Raw genomic sequence first — 23,424 nt, 5'->3', positions numbered from 1 at the left:
GGTCACTCTGGACCCTATCCCTACCCTCCAGCGTATCTACCTCTCCCCCCCAGCTTAGTGTCATCTGCGAACTTGCTGAGGGTGCAATTAAACCCATCATCCAGATCATTAATAAAGATGTTGAACAAAACCGGCCCCAGGACCGACCCCTGGGGCACTTCGTTTGATACCGGCTGCCAACTAGACATCGAGCCGTTGATCATTACCTGTTGAGCCCGACATGATGGAGACATGAAGATAAATGTTATGGTTTTGGAGCCAGCAGAGAAAGAGATAGACAGACAGACACAAAGGGAGCTATTGGACACACTGCTGTTTTCTGTGCTTGCTTTATTGTTCTAGCTGCAAAACTGAAACTAACATGAAAGGAAGGCTTTGCACTGGGAAAGGTGTTGTGCTCAAACCCTTAAAGGGACAGGACATCACATTCCTCCACCCTACTATAAAAAATCTTTTCAAACATATAAACGTTATTGTTTACAATAAACATATAACCTAACTAAGCGCTGTGGGTGGACAAGCGATTATTCTTCCCTGGAATAGCAACTCACTAACTAAACAATTTATAAATTCAGGCACACAACTGGTTTTCACACTCTCTTGGGAAAACATGGTGATGGTGGTGCAGCACTGTCCTGAACAACAGGAATAGTCAGTGGTAAGGAATCAACTGGATCTTATACCAAAGTTTCTTCCACCAGGTTGTTAAAAATTAGGAGTTTTAATTAAAGAAGATTTGATTGGAGGACCAGAAAGACCTACTGGAACATCGCTGCACTCCAATACTAGTCAAGGCTGCAACTGGTCCATATGTTGTTTACATAAAATACTGTTGGATAGTTTTACTACAAACTAAACGGGTCTCATGCATTTTACAAGTTCTCTAGGTACCCATTTCATTCCATAACCATAGTTGTGAATCCCCAATAAGTCTCTGACTTGATAAGAATTATTACGAGTCTCATGTCGTCGATCAATTTGCATAGCCTGGGATTTAGCTACATGTGAGGCAACATCAGGATGTAGCAGGTCCCAACAAGTACACAAAGATCACTTCAAAAAAAGAGTTCAAAGATCCAAGGTAGTAGCACGTGGCGTGTTCCTGTAAACAAGCAAGAAATTACCCAACTACTGCTAATTTAGAATAGACTTGTTAGCTTTTAAGGCATGCGTAAGTGCTTGTACAAAGAATTCTGCTCATCCATTTGTAGCAAGATGGTAAGGAGCTGAATCTCTGTGCTGCATTCCATTTGAAGCTAGGAACCTCTGAAATTCTTCAGAACAGAATTGAGGTCCATTGTCACTCTACCATTGTAATGGTAAACCAAACTGGCTAACTTTTCTCCGGTATAAGTCTTCAAAACCATGGAGGTTTTTTCAAGGGGAACTTGTGACAAAGTCTGGTAATAGGTAGATGAAGAAATTTGTGAAACAGCAGCTTCGGTATCAAGCTCCATTCTTGTATGAACTCCTTGGATCAAGGGTATAACCCAGATGCCATCTCTGACTCCAGCTTCTGATAACACATGTAATGCTAAGTCGTGGTCAGTGTCACTAGAGATCTTGTCTTCTTCCACATTATGAATTCCCAACATCGATCCTTTCTCAGGTTCAGTCATCATAGGTGTCTTCTTGGATGTATGGTTATTCTATTTTGCTGATTTTAAACTGTGCGACAGGTCACAGCAATGTGTCCTTCTGTAGTGGGGCGGTTACCCCGCTCCGGCCCTGAAGGGGTTAAAACAGCCCTGGGAAAGGGCTGCTCCGGGGAGCCAATAGGGTAGGCTAATTGGGGAAGCAGCCACATCTGGGGCTATGCCCCAATCAGGCCACAGCTGGCCCTATAAAAGGCTGTGAGCCAGAGGCTGAGTCAGAGTCTCTCTCTCGCTGGAGAGAGAAGGACTGAGCTGCCTGGGAGCTGAGGAGGGTACCTGGAGTGGAGCAGGGCTGGGGGAAGGCCAGAGGAGCTGGGGAGCTCCAGCCTGGGAAACAGGTACTGCCCAGGGTTAGGAAAGATGGCAAGTCCAAACCCTCCTTGCCAGTGATGAGTGGATTGGACTGCAGTCTGCCCCAGTGAGCGGGGGCTAGATGATGGCTGGCAGTAGCCACTGAGGCAAGGTGGGATAGAGGGTTGGGGGTTCCCCTGGGTGGGGAGACCCAGAGAGTGGGGGTACTGCCAGGGGGCAGCACCCAAGGTAAAGGGGCACCGGGGTCTGGGAGAGACATGGGAGGCCAGCGGCAAGCAGGACATTGGCCAGCAGAGGGCGCTCCGGAGCTGGAGAGCTAATTTCCAGGGTGACCAGCAGGAGGCACCGTGGCGGTGAGTCCTCGCATTGCTACACCTTCCTTCTGGCACTTTCTGCAAATAACTTGAGGTACCCAGTAATTCTTCTCAGCATGTGTAGTTTGCGCATAATGGCCACAGAGGCATTCTTTAAATTCCCATGGTCGTCTGTCTTTCCAATGCATGAGGTGAAGTTCTCGGTTCACACTAAATTCCAGAGAATCTTTCTTTGCCATCTCTATTGCACCTGCTACTTCAACAGCTTTCTTGAATGTAAGCACTGGATTGTCAATAACTTCTTCTGGACCTGGTCATTACGTAATCCAGAGACAAACTGGCTATGCAGGACATCATTTAATGTTTGTCCAAACTGGCAATGCTCTCCCAATTTCTTTAAAGCAGCAACAAACTGTGCTACTGACTTTCCACTTCCCTGATGTCACTGATGAAACCGATATCAATCTGCTATCATCAATGGGGTAGGAAAAAATGTTCCCACATTGCTGCAGTAATTGTGGCCTACGTTGCAATTGCAGGCAGGAGGCAATAGATCACACAGAAGTCCATATTCCTTCGTACCTATCCCTGTCAGCAAGGTTGATACTTGTCCATCTGGAAAAGTGTTGCAGGTTACAAATTGCTCAAAACGTTCAAGGTGCACCACCAGTGATTCAAGGTTTTTGTCACACTCACTACCATTGCCCACAAAAGGTGCCATTTTTCTATTCTCCTTTTAGACTGCAAACATACTGGACACCTTTTCCACGGGGAATTTTTTTTCTGCTGTGCATTATCTGTGGTCCATTGCTCTCCGCTGGCTGTATATTTACACACTTCTTTGGCTGTACTTGGGCTCCCTCTGCTAGCAATAGATCCCTAACTGCAGACTAAGGGCATGTCTGCACTACAAAATTAGGTCAAATTTATTTAAGTCGACATGGCAGAGCGCTGGGTAGCAGATTTCGGTTTGCAGGCAGGCATGGTAAGTACACAAGAAAGGGTAGGCGGTGTGAGGGCACACCCGGGGACATTTTTTAGTGGAGAAACTCTTGGCACATTAACAGGCTTTTCCGGGGAGTACCCTTTGCGTGGCTGCACTGGCCACCACTGTATCCCAATTGTTTACCTCAAATTAAACATTAACCACAATTGCATTTAACCCCTGTAGTGTGATTACAAGTGTGCACTCACTAGAGGTGCCTTCCCCGCCATCACAGTCCTGCAGCAATAGGTTCTGGGAGGGGATTGGTTCCAGAGTTAGAAAAGGTCCTGGCTGTCGGGGAGAATGGATTCTCCGCTTGTCTGCTGCTCATTCTCCTCCTCTTCCTCATCAATAATGTCCTCCTTGTTGTTGCCCATGGCCACCTGGGGCCCCTGGGAGGTATCCACGGAGAGTGTTGGGGTACTGGTGGGGTCCCCACCTAGAATCGCATGCAGCTGTTCATAGAAGCAGCATGTCTGTGGCTCAGAACCAGAGCAACTATTCACCTCCCTTGTCTTCTGGTAGGCTTGCCTGAGCGCCTTTATTTTCACACAGCCTTTGTCCCCCATGCCCTGTGCGATTTTGGCATAGATGTCAGCATTTTTTCTGCTGGTTCGGAGCTCTGCTTGCACAGACTCTTCTCCCCACACAGAAATCAGACCCAGTGTCTCCTGTATGCTCCACGCTGGAGCGTGTTTGCGGCCCTGGGCAGGCATGGTCAGCTGCGGTGGTGAGCTCTCCACCCTGATCGAACAGGAAATGAAATTCAAAAGTTCCCGGGGCTTTTCCTGTGTACCTGGCTGAAGTGCCGTGGAGTTGAAAGTGCTGTCCAGAGCGATCACATTGGAGCACTGTGGGACACCTCCCGAAGGCCAAACCCATCGAATTACACAGCGTTGTGTCTACACTACCCCTAATTCGACCTGGGAAAGTCGACTCTAATGCTAATCCTCTTGCCAAGGTGGCATACAGGCATCAATTTGACAAGCCCGTTAGGTCGGCGGAAAGGGCTTGGTAGTGTAACACGGCAAATATCGATCTAACGCCGTTGTGTAGACCAGGCCTAAGGCTGTTTCTCTGCCTGCCTTGCTTGCATGAGGTTAGTCAAGATGGCTGCTTGCTTCCACTTCATTCCTTCTTGGTTTGCACACGCTCCAGGCAGCAGCCTATTCCTTTGTGCTATTTTTATTCGCCTACTTATTCCCTCTCTAGCTGGCTGGTTTCACACTATCTCAGGAGCCAAAACAGCAGTCTGTCACCCTGTGCCTCCAGATGAGCTTCTGTCCCCTTTTTTATGGTATTATTTGCTTACTTTTTCTTCTTCTTGTTCAGGCAGTGTGAGCACTGGACACTCGTTGGATATAAATTCCTTTTCATCAAATGTTATATTTCTGGAGCCAGCTGTGAAGGAGATAGACAGACACAGAGGGAGCTGATAGACACACAGCTGTTTGCTGTGCTTACTTCATTGTTCTGGCTGCAACAAAAGTGAGGCTTTGCACCAGGAAGGAGTTTCCACTCAAACATTTAAAGGGACAGGACATCACAGTAAATATGATGAAATGTCTTTGTTCAGGTGTTTGAATCTGGTTCGCCTATGGCTGCTAGGGTTGCCAACTTTCTAATTACACAAAACCAAACACCCCTGCCCCACCCCCTGCCCTGCCCCTTCAACAAGGCCCTGCTCCTGCCCTGCCCCTTCTCGCTCCATCCCCCCTCCCTCTGTCTCTCGCTCTCCTCCACCCTCACTCACTTTCACCAGGCTGGAGCAGGGAGTTGGTATGCGGGGGGAGCAGGGGGTGAGGGCTCCGGCTGGGAGTATGGGCTCTGGGGTGGGGTCAGGGATGAAGGTTTTGGGTGCAGGAGGGGGCTCAGGGCTAGGGCAGCGGGTTGGGGTTGGGGTGTGGGAGGGGGATGAGAGCTCCGGCTGGGAGTGTGGGCTCTGGGATGGGGCTGGGGATGAGGGGTTAGGGTGCAGGACAGGGCTCCAGGCTTGGGAAGTGGGGTTGGGTGCAGGGGGTTGAGGGGTCTGGCTAGGGGTGCAGGCTCCGGGGTGGGGCCAAGGATGAGGGGTTTGGGGTACAGGAGCGGGCTCAGGGCTGAGGCAGGGTGTTGGGGTGCGAGAGCGGGTGAGGGGTCTGGCTGGGGTTGCAGGCTCTGGGGTGGGGCCGGGGATGAGGGGTTTGGGGTGAGGGAGGTGACACCGAGCTGGGGCAGGGTGTTGGGGTGTTGGAGGGGTGTGGGGCCCCAGCAGTGCTTACCACATCTCCCAGGAAGAGGCCGTCAGCTCCCTGTGGCCCTTCAGGGCATGGGCAGCCAGTGATGCTCAGCACGCTGCCCTCGCACCTGCAGGCGCCGCCCCCGCAGCTCCCATGGGTTGCGGTTCCCAGCCAATCGGAGCTGCAGAGCTGGCACTCAGGCGGGGGCAGCGCGCGGAGCCTCCTTGGTTGCCCACGCGCCTAGGGTGGCCGCTTCTAGGAACCAGGTGGAACCAAGGCAGGCAGGGAGCTTGCCTTAGTGCTGGGCCCCTGCTACGCCGCTGACCTGACTTTTAATGGCTCGGTCGGCAGTGCCAACCGGAACCACCAGGTTCCCTTTTCGACCGGGCATTCTGGTCGAAAACCAGATGCCTGGCAACCCTAATGGCTGCTTATGTGACTATGGTTGATAAGGGTATCTTCCCTCAACCTGTCATCCATGTCCAGATTGGGCTTGATTCTGAGCTCTTCTACTTCACTGGTTTACACCAGTGTGAGATCAAACCACAGTAGGAGTGCGGGCAATCCTGCTTCTGCCCCTGATAAATACTGTACAATGAGTCGTGAGCTCCAGAGATATTAGCAAGGTCTCTACAAAGAGTCATTGTTCTTTAGCCAGCACAGAGATGCAGCACTTCTCTCTTTATAGGGCGAGGTAATGAGGAAGCAAACATTTTCTGTTTAAAACACCCGTCAGGCGCATGCCAGCATGTGGTGTGTAATAGTCCAGTGTTTATATAAACCTCAGGTGCAGAAATATCAGTAGGACCATCTGACCCTTTAGTGCTGTTGTACATTTTCCTCTCGTGTCTCTGTGCACAAGCTCTGGAATCTGTGTCATCACAGAGAGAATCTGTTTATCTTGGCGAGACTGTTGCCAAAAAGGTCAAGTGCTAAGGAGCACTGTTAAAAAAGTTACACACGGGCCTGTGTGCCGCTTTGTGTCTCTTCATTTGAGCAAAACAGCCAACCTGGCAACTGTAATTCATTCCTCTGCCTCTTTGAAATTTACAAAATTGTGCAGTGTGGCCACACAGGGCTAAATTCTGCTCTCAGGAACACTGGTGAAAACCTGCAATATCTCCATTAAAGTCAATAGTTACTCTGGATTTGACCCACAGTGATTTTGTAATGTGGAAGGATTTTTTTTTTTTTTTTAATTCGAGGCATTTTGAATCTTCCCCTCCGCTTTCATCAGAACAATTTAGGCAATCCAAATCAATCTGCAAATTGCTACAGGTTGTTGCTTATGAATTATCCCAAAGCCTTTGTGCCAGCATATTGATTGCTCTATAGTCAAGAGAAAATAGATGCAGAGCCTAGAAGAACCATAAAAAAAAAAAGAAAAGAAAACCCTTCAGTATAGCATAGAGGTTATTTATCCACACAGTTTAAATATCTACCTTATAGGTACATGGCTGTGATTAGTGAGTAAAAACAGATGCATCATCTACCATTACAAAACTATGTCACATGCAAGAAAACCAAACCCCTCAGATAAACTGATTGTTAAAAACAGAAGCATTTTGGAGACTTAATGAAAGCACATTCAGGGAAGGAAATGTATTTTCGGGGAATGTATAGGGAGTTGAGTTGTACTGACACCTTACAACACAAATATAATCAAGGCATTGTTTCAGATATTTTTTAGAATTGTTACTGCGCCTGTATCCACATTCTCCAGTGAGCTGTTTTATCATTCATTATAATTGCATATAGTCTCAATGTGCTGTAACTAGACTTTGTTCCTTTCCCTTCCAGTCGACTCAGTTGGTTGTTGTCTCTGCTATGCTAGATTAATGTTTATTAGTTCTGATAGATGTTACCCTATCAAGTTATTGCTAGTTTGATGCTGGATTTGAGATAGACCAAAAAATGTCTATTTATACTAGAGCTGCAAGAAAGCGTTTCACTGGAGATTTTTTACTGCTGGTGCCCAGGCAACTGGTAGCAAGCCAGCATGGAAAATGTGGTTTTTTGCTTTGCTCCTTTTTGACGAGATTATCTGAGTGTTCCAGCTGTGATACTGCTGACACCATCACTGAGCAAAACCGAGTTTGGTTTCGCTCTGAAGCTGTCATTTCAAATTGGCCCCTGCAATCCCACCCAGGATGGTAGTGGACTAAATATGGTTAACATCTGACAGCTGTTCAGTGGCCCTTATGAAATAAGGCCAGTTCCTAGTAAGCAAGGCCACAGTTTTGTGCACACGGCGCAAAAACTATCATCTCAGTTCACATTGGCTAAGCGATTCAGAAAGAGATCCAGGACTGAATGCAGAAGGAGACTACCCTCTCATTACTGAAAATGCTCACACCAGATCAGGGTTATGGAATAGTGGTGGGGAAAGCTGATACATAGGAACTGACATACTGGATCAGACTACGGGTCCAGCTTGTCCAGTATCTTATCACTGACTGGCCAGTTTCAGAGGAAGTTGCAAGAACCCTTGTGATAGGCAGTTATGGGCTAACATGCCCTCACAGAAAATGTCCTCCTAACCGCCATTAGTTAGAAGCTGACAAACCCTCAACCAGGGGCATTTATAGCCATTCCAGAACTCTTTAAAAGTATTTACTAATATAACTGAATAGTCTTGTCATCCATATACATGTCAAATCCCTTTTTGAATCCTGCTGTGCTCTAGAACTCAGGGATATCTTGTGGCCAGGAGTCCCCTCTGGCTAACTGTGCATTGTGGGGAAAAATATTTTCTTGTATCACGGTCATCACTCCCTGTGCTGTATATATTCCGTGGGTAAATACAGGACGTCACGCTCCACGGCTGTCAATATGAGAGGAAGGGCACTATGCTTGGGGATGCAATGGAGGAGACTGAATTTTGTAGAGAGGGTTATGGTCTGAGGACAGGACTGAGAATCAGAAATTTCTGAGTCCATAAGAACCCCTCCAATGCATGCTCCCCATGAGACCTTCTTTATTAGCATCTCTTCTGGCTGCCTTGTCTAGTTCACTCTCTGGGAAGACCCTTCCCATTTTTGTGTCTGTGCTAGCCAGCTCCAGGCCCACTGATGAAATGGCAGAAGCAGGCAATTTATGCCAATGTGTCCCCACAGTCCACTGCTGGGTGCCTACAACCTAGGATGAGAATCGAGCCCATCAGTACTTACCTATCCCACTGGGTTATCGTAAGGTCTAATCAGCTAACATCTCTAAAGTGCTTTGAGAATCTCAGAGGAAAGGCCCTGCATGAGTACCAGAGATTGTTATTAGAACCAGTTTAGTTGGCAGCTACGATGGATTAAACAAAGAGAGACTGGAGTTTTTTCCCCCCCCTTCACATGAATATGCTTATTGGGGCTCAAAATGGGAGTCAGGAAAGAGGTGCTCGGAGCTCAACAATAGAGATTTTTGCACGCTGTATGCTATTTTTAAAAAACTCTTCGTGTTTTGAAACATGGTTGCTTCTGCTCCATAGCTGCCCGTGAGCAGGAATCTGTCAGAACAACACAGAAGTTGGGCTGGGAATATTTTTTAAAGTAAAAGACAGTAAGTAATGAGACTCCAGCCAGTAGGAGCAGATGCAGCCAAAGCATGTTGACACTCAGTGAACTTTTTACAATTTTGGCTGGACAGTCTCTGCCCTGTGCTGATTAGCTCCAACCCTCACCTTCCTTCACAGTCTCTTCACATCAGCTTCTTTCCACACCTGTCCCTCTTTCCCTCGTCTCCCCAGCCCTGTCCTCTTCATCCCCCTTTCCCTCCAGAAAATAGGATCTGGAAAGGAAGGGATTCTGGTTAGCTAATAATTAATAAACATTGATAAACAAACCAACCTCCCACTTCTTAACCCTCACAATGCCTCCAAAGCCCAGCTCTCCCGCTGACACATTCCTACGGCACGTCCCTAGGCGGATGGTACCCTGAGGTTTCATGTCCTGAGATGAACTGCTGCAGTGCTGTGGCATTGTTCGGTTTGAACAAAAGGTCTTCGCCCCTGGGTGGGGCAGGGTCCTCTCTGAACTCCTCCTGGATTGACAGGTCTGAAAGTCTGTGCAGGTCTGAGCTGTCGCTCAGTAGCTGGTGCTGGGTTGGCGCTCACTCTCTCCTTGGATGCTGGTCATGGCAGTGCTGAACGGCCTGGTCCATGCAGCTTGGTCTCACAGCAGTGCAAGAATTCCCCTTGGGGGAAGTGAGAGTTTAGCCGGCACTCTCTCAGCTGAGCTGTTTCTCTCCCAGCTTCCAAACAGAAACTAACCCTGTCTGAGCAGCTCTGGATTGTCACCGGTCCAATGGCCAGCTTGTGCAGATCTCCTCATGCAGAAGCCTCCCTACTGGCCCAAACAGAGGTTTCTAGTTCTTTCTGCCTCCCACCCTGGCTCCAGGCATGCTGGGAATGAAGTCAGAGGGCTCAGGTAGTCATCTTAGTTGCAGTCCTTTGGATAGGGCCCACCAGAGTCTCACTGCTCCAAGAGTCAGGGTTATTCTCCTAACTAACCCTCCCTTGCTCCAAGAGTTGGGGTTATTCTCCTAACTAACCCCCCCTGCAAAAACGTGGCACTAAAGTTATGTTTCCTGCCATCACATTGTTCACCCTGCTTGTGTGTGATACCCCTTCCCTCCCCCTATGTCAGTCTCATCTATTTAGGTTGTAAGCTCACTAGGCAGGGACTGTTCTGCGTTTGTACAGCGCCTAGCATAATGGGGCCCTGCTCTTGTTTGGCCCTTAGGCACTGCTGTAATAAACATGACTAGATAATACTAATGAAGCCTATTAAGGTTGCAAGTTAAGAAACTGTGACACAGATACCTTTCCTAAGAAGAGTTTACTGGGGAGGTTTTCCAGCTCTCTCAGCTCCAGTTTATGCTTCTCAGGACAATTACATGCCCATGGCTGGATGACCTTTCTGTGCAGAACCACTTCTTCACAGATACAGCGACTCTTTGATAGATTATTGTAAATCTAGAAAGGGCCTGTTGTTAACCAAATGATACAGCATTGTGTGCTCGCTTCAGTTTCTTCTGGCACCTGCTGATAATGGGCTGTAATTAATGTTCTCTGAGTCTCCGATGTCTTTTGCAATATTTAACATTTGGATAGATGATAGCTGGGACATAGCTCTGTGCCTGGATTTGTCAGAGGCATTTCTCCCAAGCCAGGCCAGGGTAGAAGTTTGTCCAGTGGAACAAAAGAGTGACAGAGGAACATCAAAAACTCACAATCAACATTTGAGTTAGAGAAGCACCTCAAAGTCTCAGGGTATGTCAACACTACAAACCTAAATCAACCTATATTAGGTCAACTTACAGCCACGGCAGCAGTTACTGTGTTGGTGCATGTCTACACTACCCTTCTGGGGTCGGTGGGGCACGTCCTCACCAGGAGAACTTCCACAACGTAAGAGGAGGCAGAGGAGAGCCCGATCTCAGCTCTGCTGGCAGCTCCCTGTCAGTACCCTGGCTGCCCCACAGGCTCCCGGGGTCCCAGTGGGCTGCCCCCCCTTGCCTCCCTGTTCCCTGCCGAGAGTCAGGGGAAGCCACCTGGGGCTTCTTGCCCCTCTGCTCCCCAAGGGGTGTGGGAAGGTAGCTGCCAGGAGCTTCTTGGCCCCCCTGCCCACTCCCCACAGGGAGCCGGGCAGCCTTGTCAATTTCACTGCTTCCCAGCTGGGATCAGGGTAGAAGCCACTCTGGCTTCTTTCCCCAGCTCCCAGCTGGGATCAGGGTCCAGCTGTCCAGCTCTCCAGGGAAGTGGGGGCTTTCTTGTCAATTTCCTGGCTCCTGCTGTGAAATTGACAAGACAGCCGATTTAGGGGATGCAGTATCTACACAGACACTGCGTCGCCCTAACTACACCAACATAAGCCTTACGCCTCCGGCGAGGTGGAGTTATTAGGTTGGTGTAGCAGGGCCCTTACATCCATGGGAGGAAGGCTGTAGTGTGTACACTGACATAATTAGGTTGACATAAGCTGTTTTACGTAGCCCTAACTATGTAGTGTAGACAGCCCTAAGAGTGAGGTTGTATGCGGTGCCCCCAGGAGATGTGACACACACAGGTTCAGTCCATTAGATGGTTTTAAATTTCCTTGTGCCCTTAGAAATCTGTGCCAGTTGAGGGTCGAAATGCCCCCCCCCCCACGTCCCCACCCCGCCGTGTCTTAAGCAGCCCAGGAATTGGCTCTAAGTCACAGCAGCCCTATTTGGACTGACTGTGGGGCAGCTGCACAATCTGGATCTGCACAGAGAGGCTGTAGTGGCATGTGCTGCAGCCTGCTACAGTCATGCCTTTGACATGTCACCTACTCTTGTCCTAGCCCCCATGGATCCCTGCACTGGCACTTGCGAGGACACCAGTGGCTGTGCTACACCGTGCCTGCGCCAGGGGAATTATCCCTCAGCTGGCTGGGGAAACATAGCAGATGTCCAGAATCCTGCTCCAGCAGAGGCTGCTCAAGACAATCTGCCACCTAAAACTTCAGTGTGGTCCTCAACAGAGGTCCTCAACCAGGGTGCGCACTGGACTTTCTGGGGAGGCTCAGCGAGCCTTCTGATGGTTCAGTTGTTACGGCAGAAGTGTGTGTGTAGGGGGGGAGAGGGCTAAGTGCCAGGTGACAGCACCACTCCCTCAGGTTTGACCTGGCCACCCTTCTGTCATGACCTAGGGAGGGGGTATGGGGGGTGGCCACCCACATCCAAGTAAATGGCATTGCATCCTGGTGCATGGGGTCCGAGCGCCACTCAGGTTTGGCCGGGCTGGCGCTGTCAACCTAGGCAGAATCTACCACTCTAGGCAGCTGCTTAGTACCCGCTCTCTGGATCTGAAGATTATCATGACAGCTACCCAGTCTGTTAAAGAAGGTTCTCTCACTTCCATACTTCCTTGTTCTGGTTAGGCCATAAATCCCAAAACAGCCTTTCTTGTGGTGTTCTGGGCAGCCATTCCAGTTCTGGTCCTTGCTGAATCCTGGCAATGCACAATAATATTAATTATATGTCACACTTATATATACCACTTCCCATTTGAGGATCTCAAAGCACTTTCATAATCTTAATTAATTAAGCTGTGCAACTCTCCTGTGAGGTGGGGACATATTTCCCCATGATACAGATATGGAAACTGAGGAACAGAGATCAAAGGATTTCCCCAACGTCACACAAGAAACTTATGGCAGAGATGCGTCCTGTTCCAGGACCCCAGTCCCACTCCTGTGTCTTAACCACAAGACTAGAGTTGGGCCAAAGGTTCAGCCGTTTACAGATGAAATCAAGGGATGAGTTTCTAATCTGGATGTGGATCCAAACTTCCCCCAAAGTTCAGGGCTGCTTGGATCAAGAAGTGTAGATTCAGATCCAGCTCTCCACAAAGCCATCCTTCCTACCACCTGAAAAATATTGAGCAGAAAGGAGTTAGATGAGCATTTCAGAACCTCCAAGTGAGTTTAGCTCACACTTGATTCCAAAAAGGAGCAAAGGATAGAATGAGGAGTTCTTATTGTTTAACAAGCGGTTTTTCTCATCACTAGTAGTGAATCCAGGGTCTAGGAAGCTGTATTTCCACAGGTGGAAGAAAGAGAGAGAGAGAGGATGAGCTGCATTTTGTCTTCCTTATTGATCCCTTGTTACAGAAATTCAGTATGCTACCAATGGAGACACAAGAGTTGTCAGCACTGCATCAGGCAATCCCACAACCAAAAATTATGCAAAACAGCTTTACAAATCCGATTGTTCACACAGCACGCAAGGTCCAGCTGTACCTGTCCAGTGTACAGGGAGATGTCAGCAAACCAGTAAAGTGCCTGAACCCACCTTTGCTTATTGCTAAAAGCAGCCAAGTCAGCAGGCTTAGCTTAACCAAGGAAGGAGGGGGTTTTGGGTGCCACAGAAAGGGCAGCTTGACCCCGTATCCTTCCTGATAAGAATTGTGTTGAAGTTGCTGATACATGCATCTTAGAAGAGCAGGATGTGCCTTCAGGAATGTGTCTAACAGGGTCTCAAGGCTGCAATCTCTGGGAAAAACCCACACCAGGTTAATCAATAATCAGAAGAAAACCTCTTGCTTGACTAATGTATAAAATAAAGGGGAAAAGTTTGAGGTAGTGGGACTCTTCAGGACTGGACTCTCCCTCTGGATGCATCTTGTGTTCACCATCGGCAGATGGACTGCTGCTGTGCCACTCGAGAGCCATACTCAGCTTCGGTAATTATCGAGGGTTGGGGGTGTTTTACTAACCTGTTGCGGACGTGCGTAAGTGCTTGAGACTAAGTAAAGTTTAGCTTTAAGCGAAAGCACTCTTGTGTTGTCCTGTTTGTGCCAGCCATCTATTGGTTGGACGGACGTGATTTATTTCCTGACACCACCTCGCACAGAATAAAAGTTACCAAGTGCTTTGGGTTGAAAGAACCCCGGGTAACACCAGGAGATCCTACTGGAGTATTCGGACCAGCTTTCCTATGAAATCACTGGGCTCTGCTAGAAACCTTGATGTGGGAATGATCTCAGTACAAGTTCTGGACTCAGTTATACATGTGCAACCTCATTAAAATGACATGAATATAAATGAAAGCACAGGTTGGACAGTACTGCAATCTGGATGACAAAACACCACTAACCTCATTGGCACCATCCTTGTATCTTGTACAAATCTTTCTGTAGTGCTATTGCAGTACCACCCTTTGTATATTGTCTGAACCTTGAAGCAATTTGTGATAGGCAAATTTCATAAGCCTTCAGAAGTTTGGACACTGTGCTTTTAAGGGTTTACAAATTGTTAGAAATCTCATGAGAAGACCTCCCATATTTCTTGATTTCATCTATCAGGAGAATAGCTTCAGGTATCAAACACAAACAAGCTTTTTAATCCCAGTTGCTGAATACTGTGCAGAGATCCTAATGGAGGAAGTATAGAGACATCAGAGCAGGTTCAGACCCCAGTTGCACCAGGAGAAATCCAGAGTAACTCATCTGAAGCCCATAGAGTGAATGGGATCACAATCTGGCCTACTGTCTGGATGTATTGTTCATTCAGAAATGTACATGAAGATAGATATGGATTGCAGACAATATACATAACGTTTGCCTTTAAAACAAAATCCCCTTAACACATGAACAGAGTTTTTGGACAATTTGATCTGGAATGTTTGGAATCCCTTTAAATAAACATCTAACTTATAATGAGTTTATCTGTTAAAAGAACACATGTGGACATTAGGACTTGAGTTATTTGCAGCGTTTCCAGGTGATAACTGTGGATGATAATCCAGTTGCAGAATAGTTTCTATTGTTTCCAGTGAAACTGTTTTCATAAAATAGCATGAATTTGCATTAGCATTGCCTACAATGATATATGGTGAAACCATTAAACAAATAAATCAACAAAACCTAGACAAACTGTGAAGGATTAAACCTAATCCACATTAAATCTGTATGTTAAAAGGTCTTTGCAGTGTACACCATTTGAGTCAGCGTTGAATATGTGCAAATATATGCAGTTGAAACACACTGGATTTTCATTTCAGAACAGCTACTTTTTACACACACACACACATATAAATTAATTAATGCCCTTGTGGTGCAATAGCCAGGAACTCTATTAGCGAGCATGAATATGAATCATTCAGTTTTACTTTAACAGGGTTGGCTTTCAGTGCACAGTATCTGTATTATTAGTGACTCTCTGTGGAATTCATCCTTACCCTGGCTCAGCTACGTATCATTGAGATTGTTTGGGGGTTTTAGAACAATAATGAATGCCACATAAGGGGGGAAAAAAGCAATAATAGAAAACTGGCAAATGCCATTGACTGTTTTAGGGGATAAAGAGCTTGCCAAATTTGCATCGCTTGTGAGTCTAACTTCCTGATCGTCAGAAAAGATCCTTTTCAGTTGGAATGTCCTTTGGGACATATTAAGAAAGGAGATTTTGTAAACCAAAATCAGTAGTTTGGTAAAATTGTGACTTATTTTTTAGAACATCACTTATCCATTACTGGTTAAATGGAACAAACTATCTGAGACACATGGATTAGGGATCAGAGATGGAAATCTAGAGGCCAGATCTCAATTACGCCAGCATACATCCATTGGAGTTACTCAGCTTTACCAATGAATCAATGTACCTGGAGACTGAGATTGAGATTTTTAAGGTGGTCTAGGGGATTAGATACTCTGTGCCCACTGACTGTCAATGGAAACTGGATGCCTTAAAATCGTCCAATGCATTGTGATTACATCTGGGCAGACATTTTTTGGTGAAAACTGTACCTTTGGTGATACTGAAACGTTTTGTGAATTTGGCTTGGTTTTACCAAATTGCTTTTCTGAAAATAAATAACTAAATAAAGAAGTCCAAAAAAGTCTAAATATTTCATGTCGGCATTTTTAAATGAAATGTTTCAATTTTTCAAGTTGAAATTACGTTTTGTTTTGAAATTCCTTCAATTTAATTTTTAAAAAATGCTAAATCTTTTTTTTAAATCAACAGTCAATGTCAAAATGAAACATTTCGTTTGACCCCAAATTAAATATTTTTCAACTTTTCAATTTGCCAGAAGTTCTGAAGAATTTTGTTTTCAGATCAACCACATACAATTTTCCCCCCAGTTTTTCAGAACTGCCAGAGAACAACATTTTCCATTATTCCCCCATCTCTAGCCATGATGGCAAATGCTGAGGGACCATACATTCCATTCTAAAGGTTACTTATTCAGCCACACGGGGGGTATGTCTACACTACGGGATTAATCCGAATTTACAGAATTCGATTTTTGGCAACCGATTGTATAAAGTCGAGTGTATGCGGCCACACTAAGCACATTAATTCGGCGGTGCTAAATTCGCTGCTAAATTTGAATTATACTCATAGTGTAGACTAAGCCTGGGTCAAATCCTGAGTTCTTAATCTAGTACAACTCTTAGTGAAGTCAACAGGACTTCTGACTGAGTGACAAGTGAGTAAGGAATTCAGGATTTGCCTCACTGCTCAAAGAGTTTGTCCTACATTTCGGTCAGAAGTTTGGAACAAAGTTGGTGCAAATTGGTGTAGCTCCATGGAAGTGAATGGGGCTGTACCAGTTTACACCAGCAAAGAATTTAACCCCAAATCATCAAGCTTAGATATAAAAGCAAACCCCTGAATAAAGAATATTTCCTGAACATGATACATTCCACCTCTATTTCAATAGCATTTCTGGATCTCGAGTATTTTGAAGGCTATAAAAATTGTGTTGCTATAAAGAAGGAAGAAATATGAGATTTAACACAATAGGGCTTAATATCCCTAAAGCCCAGATATAGTAACCTCACATCCAAAAGAACTGTACAAAACAATTCTGCATTATATTAGCTACTGTTCCATCCAGAATGATGATTATGTTGCTACTGGGAAATCTTTTCATTTGGATTTCTGTGACAGGTTGCTTGCTAACCTCTAGTAGTTAGAATTGTGAGTAGGTGGAAGCCAATTTGACTTGGCTGAGTGGGAAAACTTTTCCTGTTTGTGTGTGTGTGTGTGTGTGTGTTTTGCCTATTGGCTAAAAAACCTTCTCTGATTTTCTTTTGGGCTGCTTTTATGTCTCTTCCACCCTTTAAGATCACTTTTCCAAAAGAATAGGTGCTCAATTTTGGAGCTAATTAGTGTGGTGGAGTAGAGTAATTACAGTAGAGAGAGAAAGCTTGTGCTCAGATACTGAGGTGATGAGGCCATATAGGCAGGCAGAATATTTTCGACCGGTAAAATTGCGGTTTGTTACATCAGCTTCAGGACACACTGCTTCCTAAGTGATCTATCTATGGCACTTATATGGCCCTCATCATCACAGTCTCTGAACACCTCAGAATCTTTAATGTATTGAGTCTCACAATACCCTTGTGAGGAAAAGAAGTACCGGCATCCCCATTTTACAGAGCAGGCAAAGAGACAGAGAGAGACAAGGTGATGCCCAAGGTCACAGAGAACATATCTACACAGTAAGCAGCAGCCCACAGCAGAAATCTCAGGGCCCGGGTCGACAGACTCAGGCTTTCAGAGCTCATGCTACAGCGCTAAAAATTGCTGAGTAGATTCAGGCTCTGAAGCCTCTGGACGGGGTGGGCTTCAAAGTCCAAGCCGAAAAGCTATTTTTAGCACTTTAGTGCGAGCCCCACGAGCCCAAGTCTGTTGACCTGGGCTCTGAGCCATGTTGCTGTGGGCTGCCACTGGCTGTGTAGATGTACCCACAGGAAGTCTATGGCAGGGCAGAGAATTGAAGGCAGGTTTCCTGAGTCATAGATGAATGGTCAAACAACTAGACCATCCTTCTTGTCCCCTAGTGCTTGACCTCCCCTGAGTCTAGACTTCAAATGCTAACTATAGCAGTTTAATAACTCATATAATCAGGTAGGGCCAAATTGTGCCTGGCTCTGACATGGATACACAATGTGTGAGGGAGCAAGGGAGTGCTAGGCACCTTCTTTTCCGTTAGGGACAGGTAGCAGGGCAGTCCCTGTGCTACAAAGAGAGTCAAAAAGGACAAAAGAGGCAGGGCATAGCGTAGTCTTTTCATTCCCTACAACAGCTTGCAGAGCACGAGTGGAGAATGCTGCCCAGAGTGGGATGTCGCGGCAAGGCTGCAATCCTGATGGGATAGTACAACGGAGCTGCAGTGTGGGACAGAATTTTCCCCAAATGTACAGATCATTCACTACTTTCCTTTCAAATGAATGAATCTAAACATCTACCAGGTCTGAAGCCTGGTCCAATTGAAGATCTACCATTTTATTTTGCTGGCACGTTTCTTTGGATGCTAAATGCTGGCTCATCGCTACTTCAAGCAGAAAGATCACAGGTGACATTTCAAAGACAAGGTAACTGGGAAAACCTGGCTTATATCACAAAAAGCATCTCATATCAGGCTTGACCCTACACAGTGCAGGGAAGGAGTATTGCGCATAGCAGGGTAAGATAAAACGTCTCTATCACCCCCCGCTTCGCCATAGGGCACAAGAGCATCACCTTCATTAAACCTGGGTGCCACCACCCCCATGTTACTCCAGGTAGTGGGTTGCTTCTCTGCTGCCTTTTGCAATAACATCGAAAGCACGGCTTCTTTTTCAGTTCTAAAAATCCTCTTCGGTAACTTTCTGATACTGATATAAAATGCTTCGTGCACACATGCATTTGGCAGGTATTTATTCTCCTATCAGTTACTGAAGATGGATGGAGAAGCAAAAGCAAAACAATCACAGTTGATGGTGATAATGATGATATGGTGGAAATAATGAACCAGGTGGGTAACACACACTACATTCATAAGGAATCCAAGCTGCTTCTCACTAAGACATATACAGGTGTGTAGCCATGACATCTCATACAGAGCCTGACATCCTCTTGTGGCATAACTAAACCAGTGACCTGTGCAACCCCTTCCAATTACTGCTAGAAGGCACTGTTGATAAAGAAAATGGACTAGAAGTGCATCGTAAATTATTGATATCACTTATTGTATGTGAACTTTTGACATGACTATTTCCCTGCAGTCATTAACCACATGCCACATTCCTTCCTTTTCCATCCAGATTTCAATCAATCTGTTCCACACAACCTGACTGTTATCCTAGCAACAAGTGAATTCAATAGCACAGTAGATTTTGAGCAACAATTGCATGTTAGATATCACTTCCACATTTAGCCTTCTGGGCGAGCATTCATTGACCACATTTCTGCCATTCGCGTTTCCGTTCTGATGTGTTTGGAGGTTTGATCTTTAAAATGACATGATCCTGACTTTTCACAAAGAATATCTGGTGGGTTAAAGAGGTGGGAGCCAGATTTTCAAGCACCCTTAGTACGTGACAGATCCTTAAAAGAGTGAAGCTCTTGTTTAGGCACCTAAATAGGGCCTAGATTTTCAAACATGCTCAACATCCAACAGCTCCCACGGTGATACTTATAGCTAGATTTTCCATTCAGCGCCCTTGTGAACATCTGGCCCCAGTGGTGGGAACTGAGTCCTTCTGAAAATTCCAGCTGTATAACATCACTGAAGAGGACTCAAGAGGAAATCCTGAAGCCTGAAAATGAAATTTAGAAAATAGGGGCACAGGGCTGCAACCTCCACTCATGAGTCATCCTTCTTTATGCCACTAGTGTCACTGAAGTCAAAGACTAGTAATTACATGGACCGAGAACTTTCTGTCAATGTTTTTTGGAAACATGCAGTTTCCATAAAATCAAAATTTTCTGTTTTTTTTTCCCTCCAAAATGTCTTCCGTTTTCCGTGGGGGAAATTGAAACAAAATCCTTTGTTCCATGTTGGCTCAACCTGAATCAGAACATTTTGGTTTGTCAAACTGAATCAAAACATTTGGTTTTAGGTCCAGTCATCTTTAATCTGTGTCTGCCTGAGTTACCCTGGTGCCTCATGGGAGTTATAGTTTTGGTGCTTCAAGCCCCCCTCCTCCTCATGAACTGGGCTCCCTAATTGGACTACATCTCTCATGGTGGAACTCTGTCTCCCCTTTGGGTGCACTAACATGGTGCATCATGGGGGTTGTGTGACCAATGTGCATTATGGGAGATCTAGTCCAGCTAGGGACCCAGCCCGTAGCAGACAATGAGGGCATGAGGCACTCCAGTTACAACAGTTCAGGGGAACACAGATTAATGTTGAATCAAGCAGAAATGAAATGTTTCAATTCAGTTCAGCAAACTGAAAAGAGACAGTTTGATTTGGGAATGTTGAAATGTTTAATTTTGATCGGAAATATTGAAGCAAAATATTTGGAATCAAAATATTTTGGACTATTCTGCTCATTTTACAAAACAAATTCAATATTTCAACTTTTCATCCTGAATAAATTTCAGAATATTAAAATTTTCTGCTGGACAGAATTTTGACTAGCTGTGCTAGTATTGGTTATTGGACAGGGTGTCTATGCTTTGAAGATTTAAGCATGCACACGTGCTACGTTAATTACTTTTGGAGCTCAATTTATGTGCCCGTTTACAGTACTTTGATTTTATAGCACTATATACAGGGCCCTACCAAATTCACAGTCCCTTTTGGTCAATTTCACTGTCATAGGATTTAAAAAATTATAAATTTCATGATTTCAGCTATTTAAATCTGAAATTTCATGGTGGTGTAATTGTTGGGGTCCTGACCCCAAAAGGAGTCATGGAGGGGTCGCAAGGTTATTGTGGGGGGGTTGCGGTATTGCTACCATTACTTCTTCAATGCTGCTGATGGCAGCATTGCCTTCCGAGCCGGGGAGCTGGAGAGTGGCGGCTGCTGGCCAGGAGCCCAGCTCTGAAGGCAGAATTGCCACCAGCAGCAGCGCAGAAGGAAGGATGGAATGGGATGGTATTGCCCCCCTTACTTCTGCACTGCTGCTGGCGGGGCGCTGCCTTCAGAGCTGGGCACCTGGCCAATAGCCACTGCTCTCCAGCCATCCAACTCTGAAGGTAGTGCAGAAGTAAGGGTGGCAATACCATGACCCCCCCTAAAATAATCTTGTGATCCCCCTGCAACTCCCTTTTGGGTCAGGACCCCTAATTTGAGAAACACTGGTCTCCCGGTGAAATCTGTATAGTGTAGGGTAAAAGCACACAAGAGACCAGATTTCACGATTCATGACATGTTTTTCATGGCTGTGAATTTGGTAGGGCTCTAATGATCTTACTTTGAAAGGTATTGTGATGCACTCTGGGATGAAACATGGCAATGGCTTACCAGGGCACACCACCATCACTTAAAGGTTTAGGAAAGGAAATGGAAAATACTGTATGTAATTGAAACTTCTGGGGGGATTTAAATAGGCAAGATGTTGGGGCATCTTGTGGCGCTTACAAGTATTGATTAGAAGTAGGCTAGAAAGAGCGAAGGAGATAGAGTTTTGGGGTGCTCTGAGACATACTCTGAATCTGGTTTAATCCTTTATGTTCCTGATGTAACTGCATTTCACTGACATCTGAGACTCCCTGCTTCCTTGAGAGAACTCCAGTGAGAATCCAAGTTAGAATGTAGTCAGGCCACCAGGACTAACACCTCTACTCTTAGAAAAACTGCCATGGAATGTCTAATGAGCATGAGCGGGGAGGACTTTGATTTGACTTCCTATTATTATAGGGGGTCAGCTCCTTGTGGCAGGGATTGTCTTTATTTTTGTGCATTATAGAGCAGCAAGCAAATAATAAATATTACTCATTATTATGTTCTAAAAGAAGGCATCTCCAGAAGCAAAATGTCCTCTAAAACCAGGCTGGAGCACTAATTCTGTGTTGACTCAAAGTCAAGCAGAACTCTTGCTGAATCACAAACAGCACTTCCTGTATCCCCTGGATTTCCCAGTAGGACTTTCTGTTCAGCTACTGCTCCAGACTTGCCCCTGCTTTGCTTTATGAGAAGTGATCACAGCCCAAAGTGTATGAATGTCCCTTTTTTAAAATCAGCTGATAAACGGTCGAGTACTAATTCTTGTATTGTTCTTTATTCTCTATAGGTGTAAACTTCAGGTGTGAAGAACCCAAGACTGGAGACACAGGTCCAAAGAATCAGATGGGAAAGTTTACTGCCGCAAGGGCTGTTATGCCCAGATGGTCATTAATCCCATGTGGCAAGGTCATTCTTACTACACTTTAGGTGCGGAAAAGGTAATGTTCATAGTTGTGATGAACTTATTTAGGTGTGATGGAGTTTCATTTGGTATTGAATATTACTCAGTCAGATTGCATGAACAACTACTCAGCATTAATCTGTCTTAAAATCAGAGGCCGCACTTCAGCCCTGGTATCGGGTAGGGCAGCTCTCAAGTCAAAGGAGTTGTACCTGCTCATATCCAGGGATGAATTTGATCCATTGTGGCTAGTGCCCCCCTAAACAAGGAAATGTTCCAGATAAAGCAATGGGAACCAACTGCTGTGCAATACTGAGGTCCTGGTGGAGATGCCTCTGAAATAAACCTGTCATGAAGACTGAGAGGCCAAGCTCCATCAGGGGACTGAAGGGAAAGAATTCTCTAGCAATAGCCAGTCAGAGTGAAAATGTTTGGGGGAGAAAAATCAGTTGCTGTAAATAGTGAAAGCGTATAGAACCCAGATTAAATGTGCTTTTGTGCCTAATGCATCAGAGAAATTACTCAAAAAGAACTCAGCTGTGAAAATATGGCCCTTGCATTCCTGCCAAACTGAGTGAGTCCTATTATGATCTGCTGGGTAAATGCTAGCTGTACAACCTAAACCTGCTTGGGTGAATCTTTAATGCACATACATTTCCCCACCGCCCCTCAAGATTTAAATAAGGGGAAAGAATTCAGGATATGAACAGGAATTTGCTTTATGGATTATCCAATTCTTTTTATTCCTTTCTTTGTAATAGCTGAGAGGCAGGACAAGCACTCAATCCCTCTTCCCCCTCCCAATCCGAACTGTTCTCCCAAGATGTGCAGCAGATAATAGGAAGCAGAATGCATATTTTTGTGCACGGTCACTTTTTCATTCAAACTACCTTTAAACTCACCAAGATTCACGGTGTAAACGGAGGCAGGATACAGCCTGAAGAGTTGTAATAAAAAATACCTAATGGGCTTCTGTGGTATGTGAATTAATCTGTTTCATGAGAGGAAAGATGTTGGATAACTCAGTGAATATTCTAGCAGGGATTCATTTCCCACCTACAGGAATTTACTATTCTGCATACTGCATTCGGTAGAAATACTCCATTGGATTTTACCCTCTAATGTCTATATAATAAAGGTAATATATATTCTTAGCACATAAGCAATAAATAGGAAACATTCAAAAAGACTATCTTCCGGAGGAAATTCTTGATCTTATGGGATACACATTAGTTCCTACAATAAAAGAACACAAATCAAAACCAGCCACTCAACAGTGGATGAGTGAATGATTATCCTGGGCTTCTAATGAAACCATACTATGAAAGGCATTAGAAAGATTGATTAG

General features: G+C 45.5%; 2 long non-coding RNA genes across 7 annotated transcripts in view; one reads left to right on the top strand and one right to left on the bottom strand.

Moving 5' to 3' along the window:
• Positions 1-6,647: 6,647 nt before the first annotated feature.
• Positions 6,648-23,424, bottom strand: part of LOC122174753 (uncharacterized) — a 30,801-nt gene continuing 14,024 nt past the window's right edge. Inside the window, exons 2-3 of one of the 2 annotated variants that reach the window (XR_010599006.1) lie at positions 9,156-9,262; positions 6,648-6,843 (exon numbers count right to left, since the gene is read on the bottom strand). This is a non-coding gene — a long non-coding RNA (uncharacterized LOC122174753). Of the gene's footprint in view, positions 6,844-9,155; positions 11,566-23,424 lie in introns of those variants that run through there. The other variant, XR_006177016.2, reaches the window with a different exon arrangement.
• LOC112059103 (uncharacterized) overlaps positions 13,502-23,424 on the top strand; it is a 52,387-nt gene continuing 42,464 nt past the window's right edge. For all 5 annotated transcript variants that reach the window (XR_006177020.2, XR_006177018.2, XR_010599004.1 and 2 more), the window contains exons 1-2: positions 13,502-13,682; positions 21,963-22,113. This is a non-coding gene — a long non-coding RNA (uncharacterized LOC112059103). The remainder of the gene's footprint in view (positions 13,683-21,962; positions 22,114-23,424) is intronic.

The sequence above is a fragment of the Chrysemys picta genome, chromosome 2 (genome assembly GCF_011386835.1).
Source record: "Chrysemys picta bellii isolate R12L10 chromosome 2, ASM1138683v2, whole genome shotgun sequence".
In the NCBI taxonomy this organism is placed as follows: Eukaryota; Metazoa; Chordata; order Testudines; family Emydidae; genus Chrysemys; species Chrysemys picta.
The sequence above is the reverse complement of the archived record's forward strand: the minus strand, read 5'-3'. Positions and strand labels throughout refer to the sequence as shown.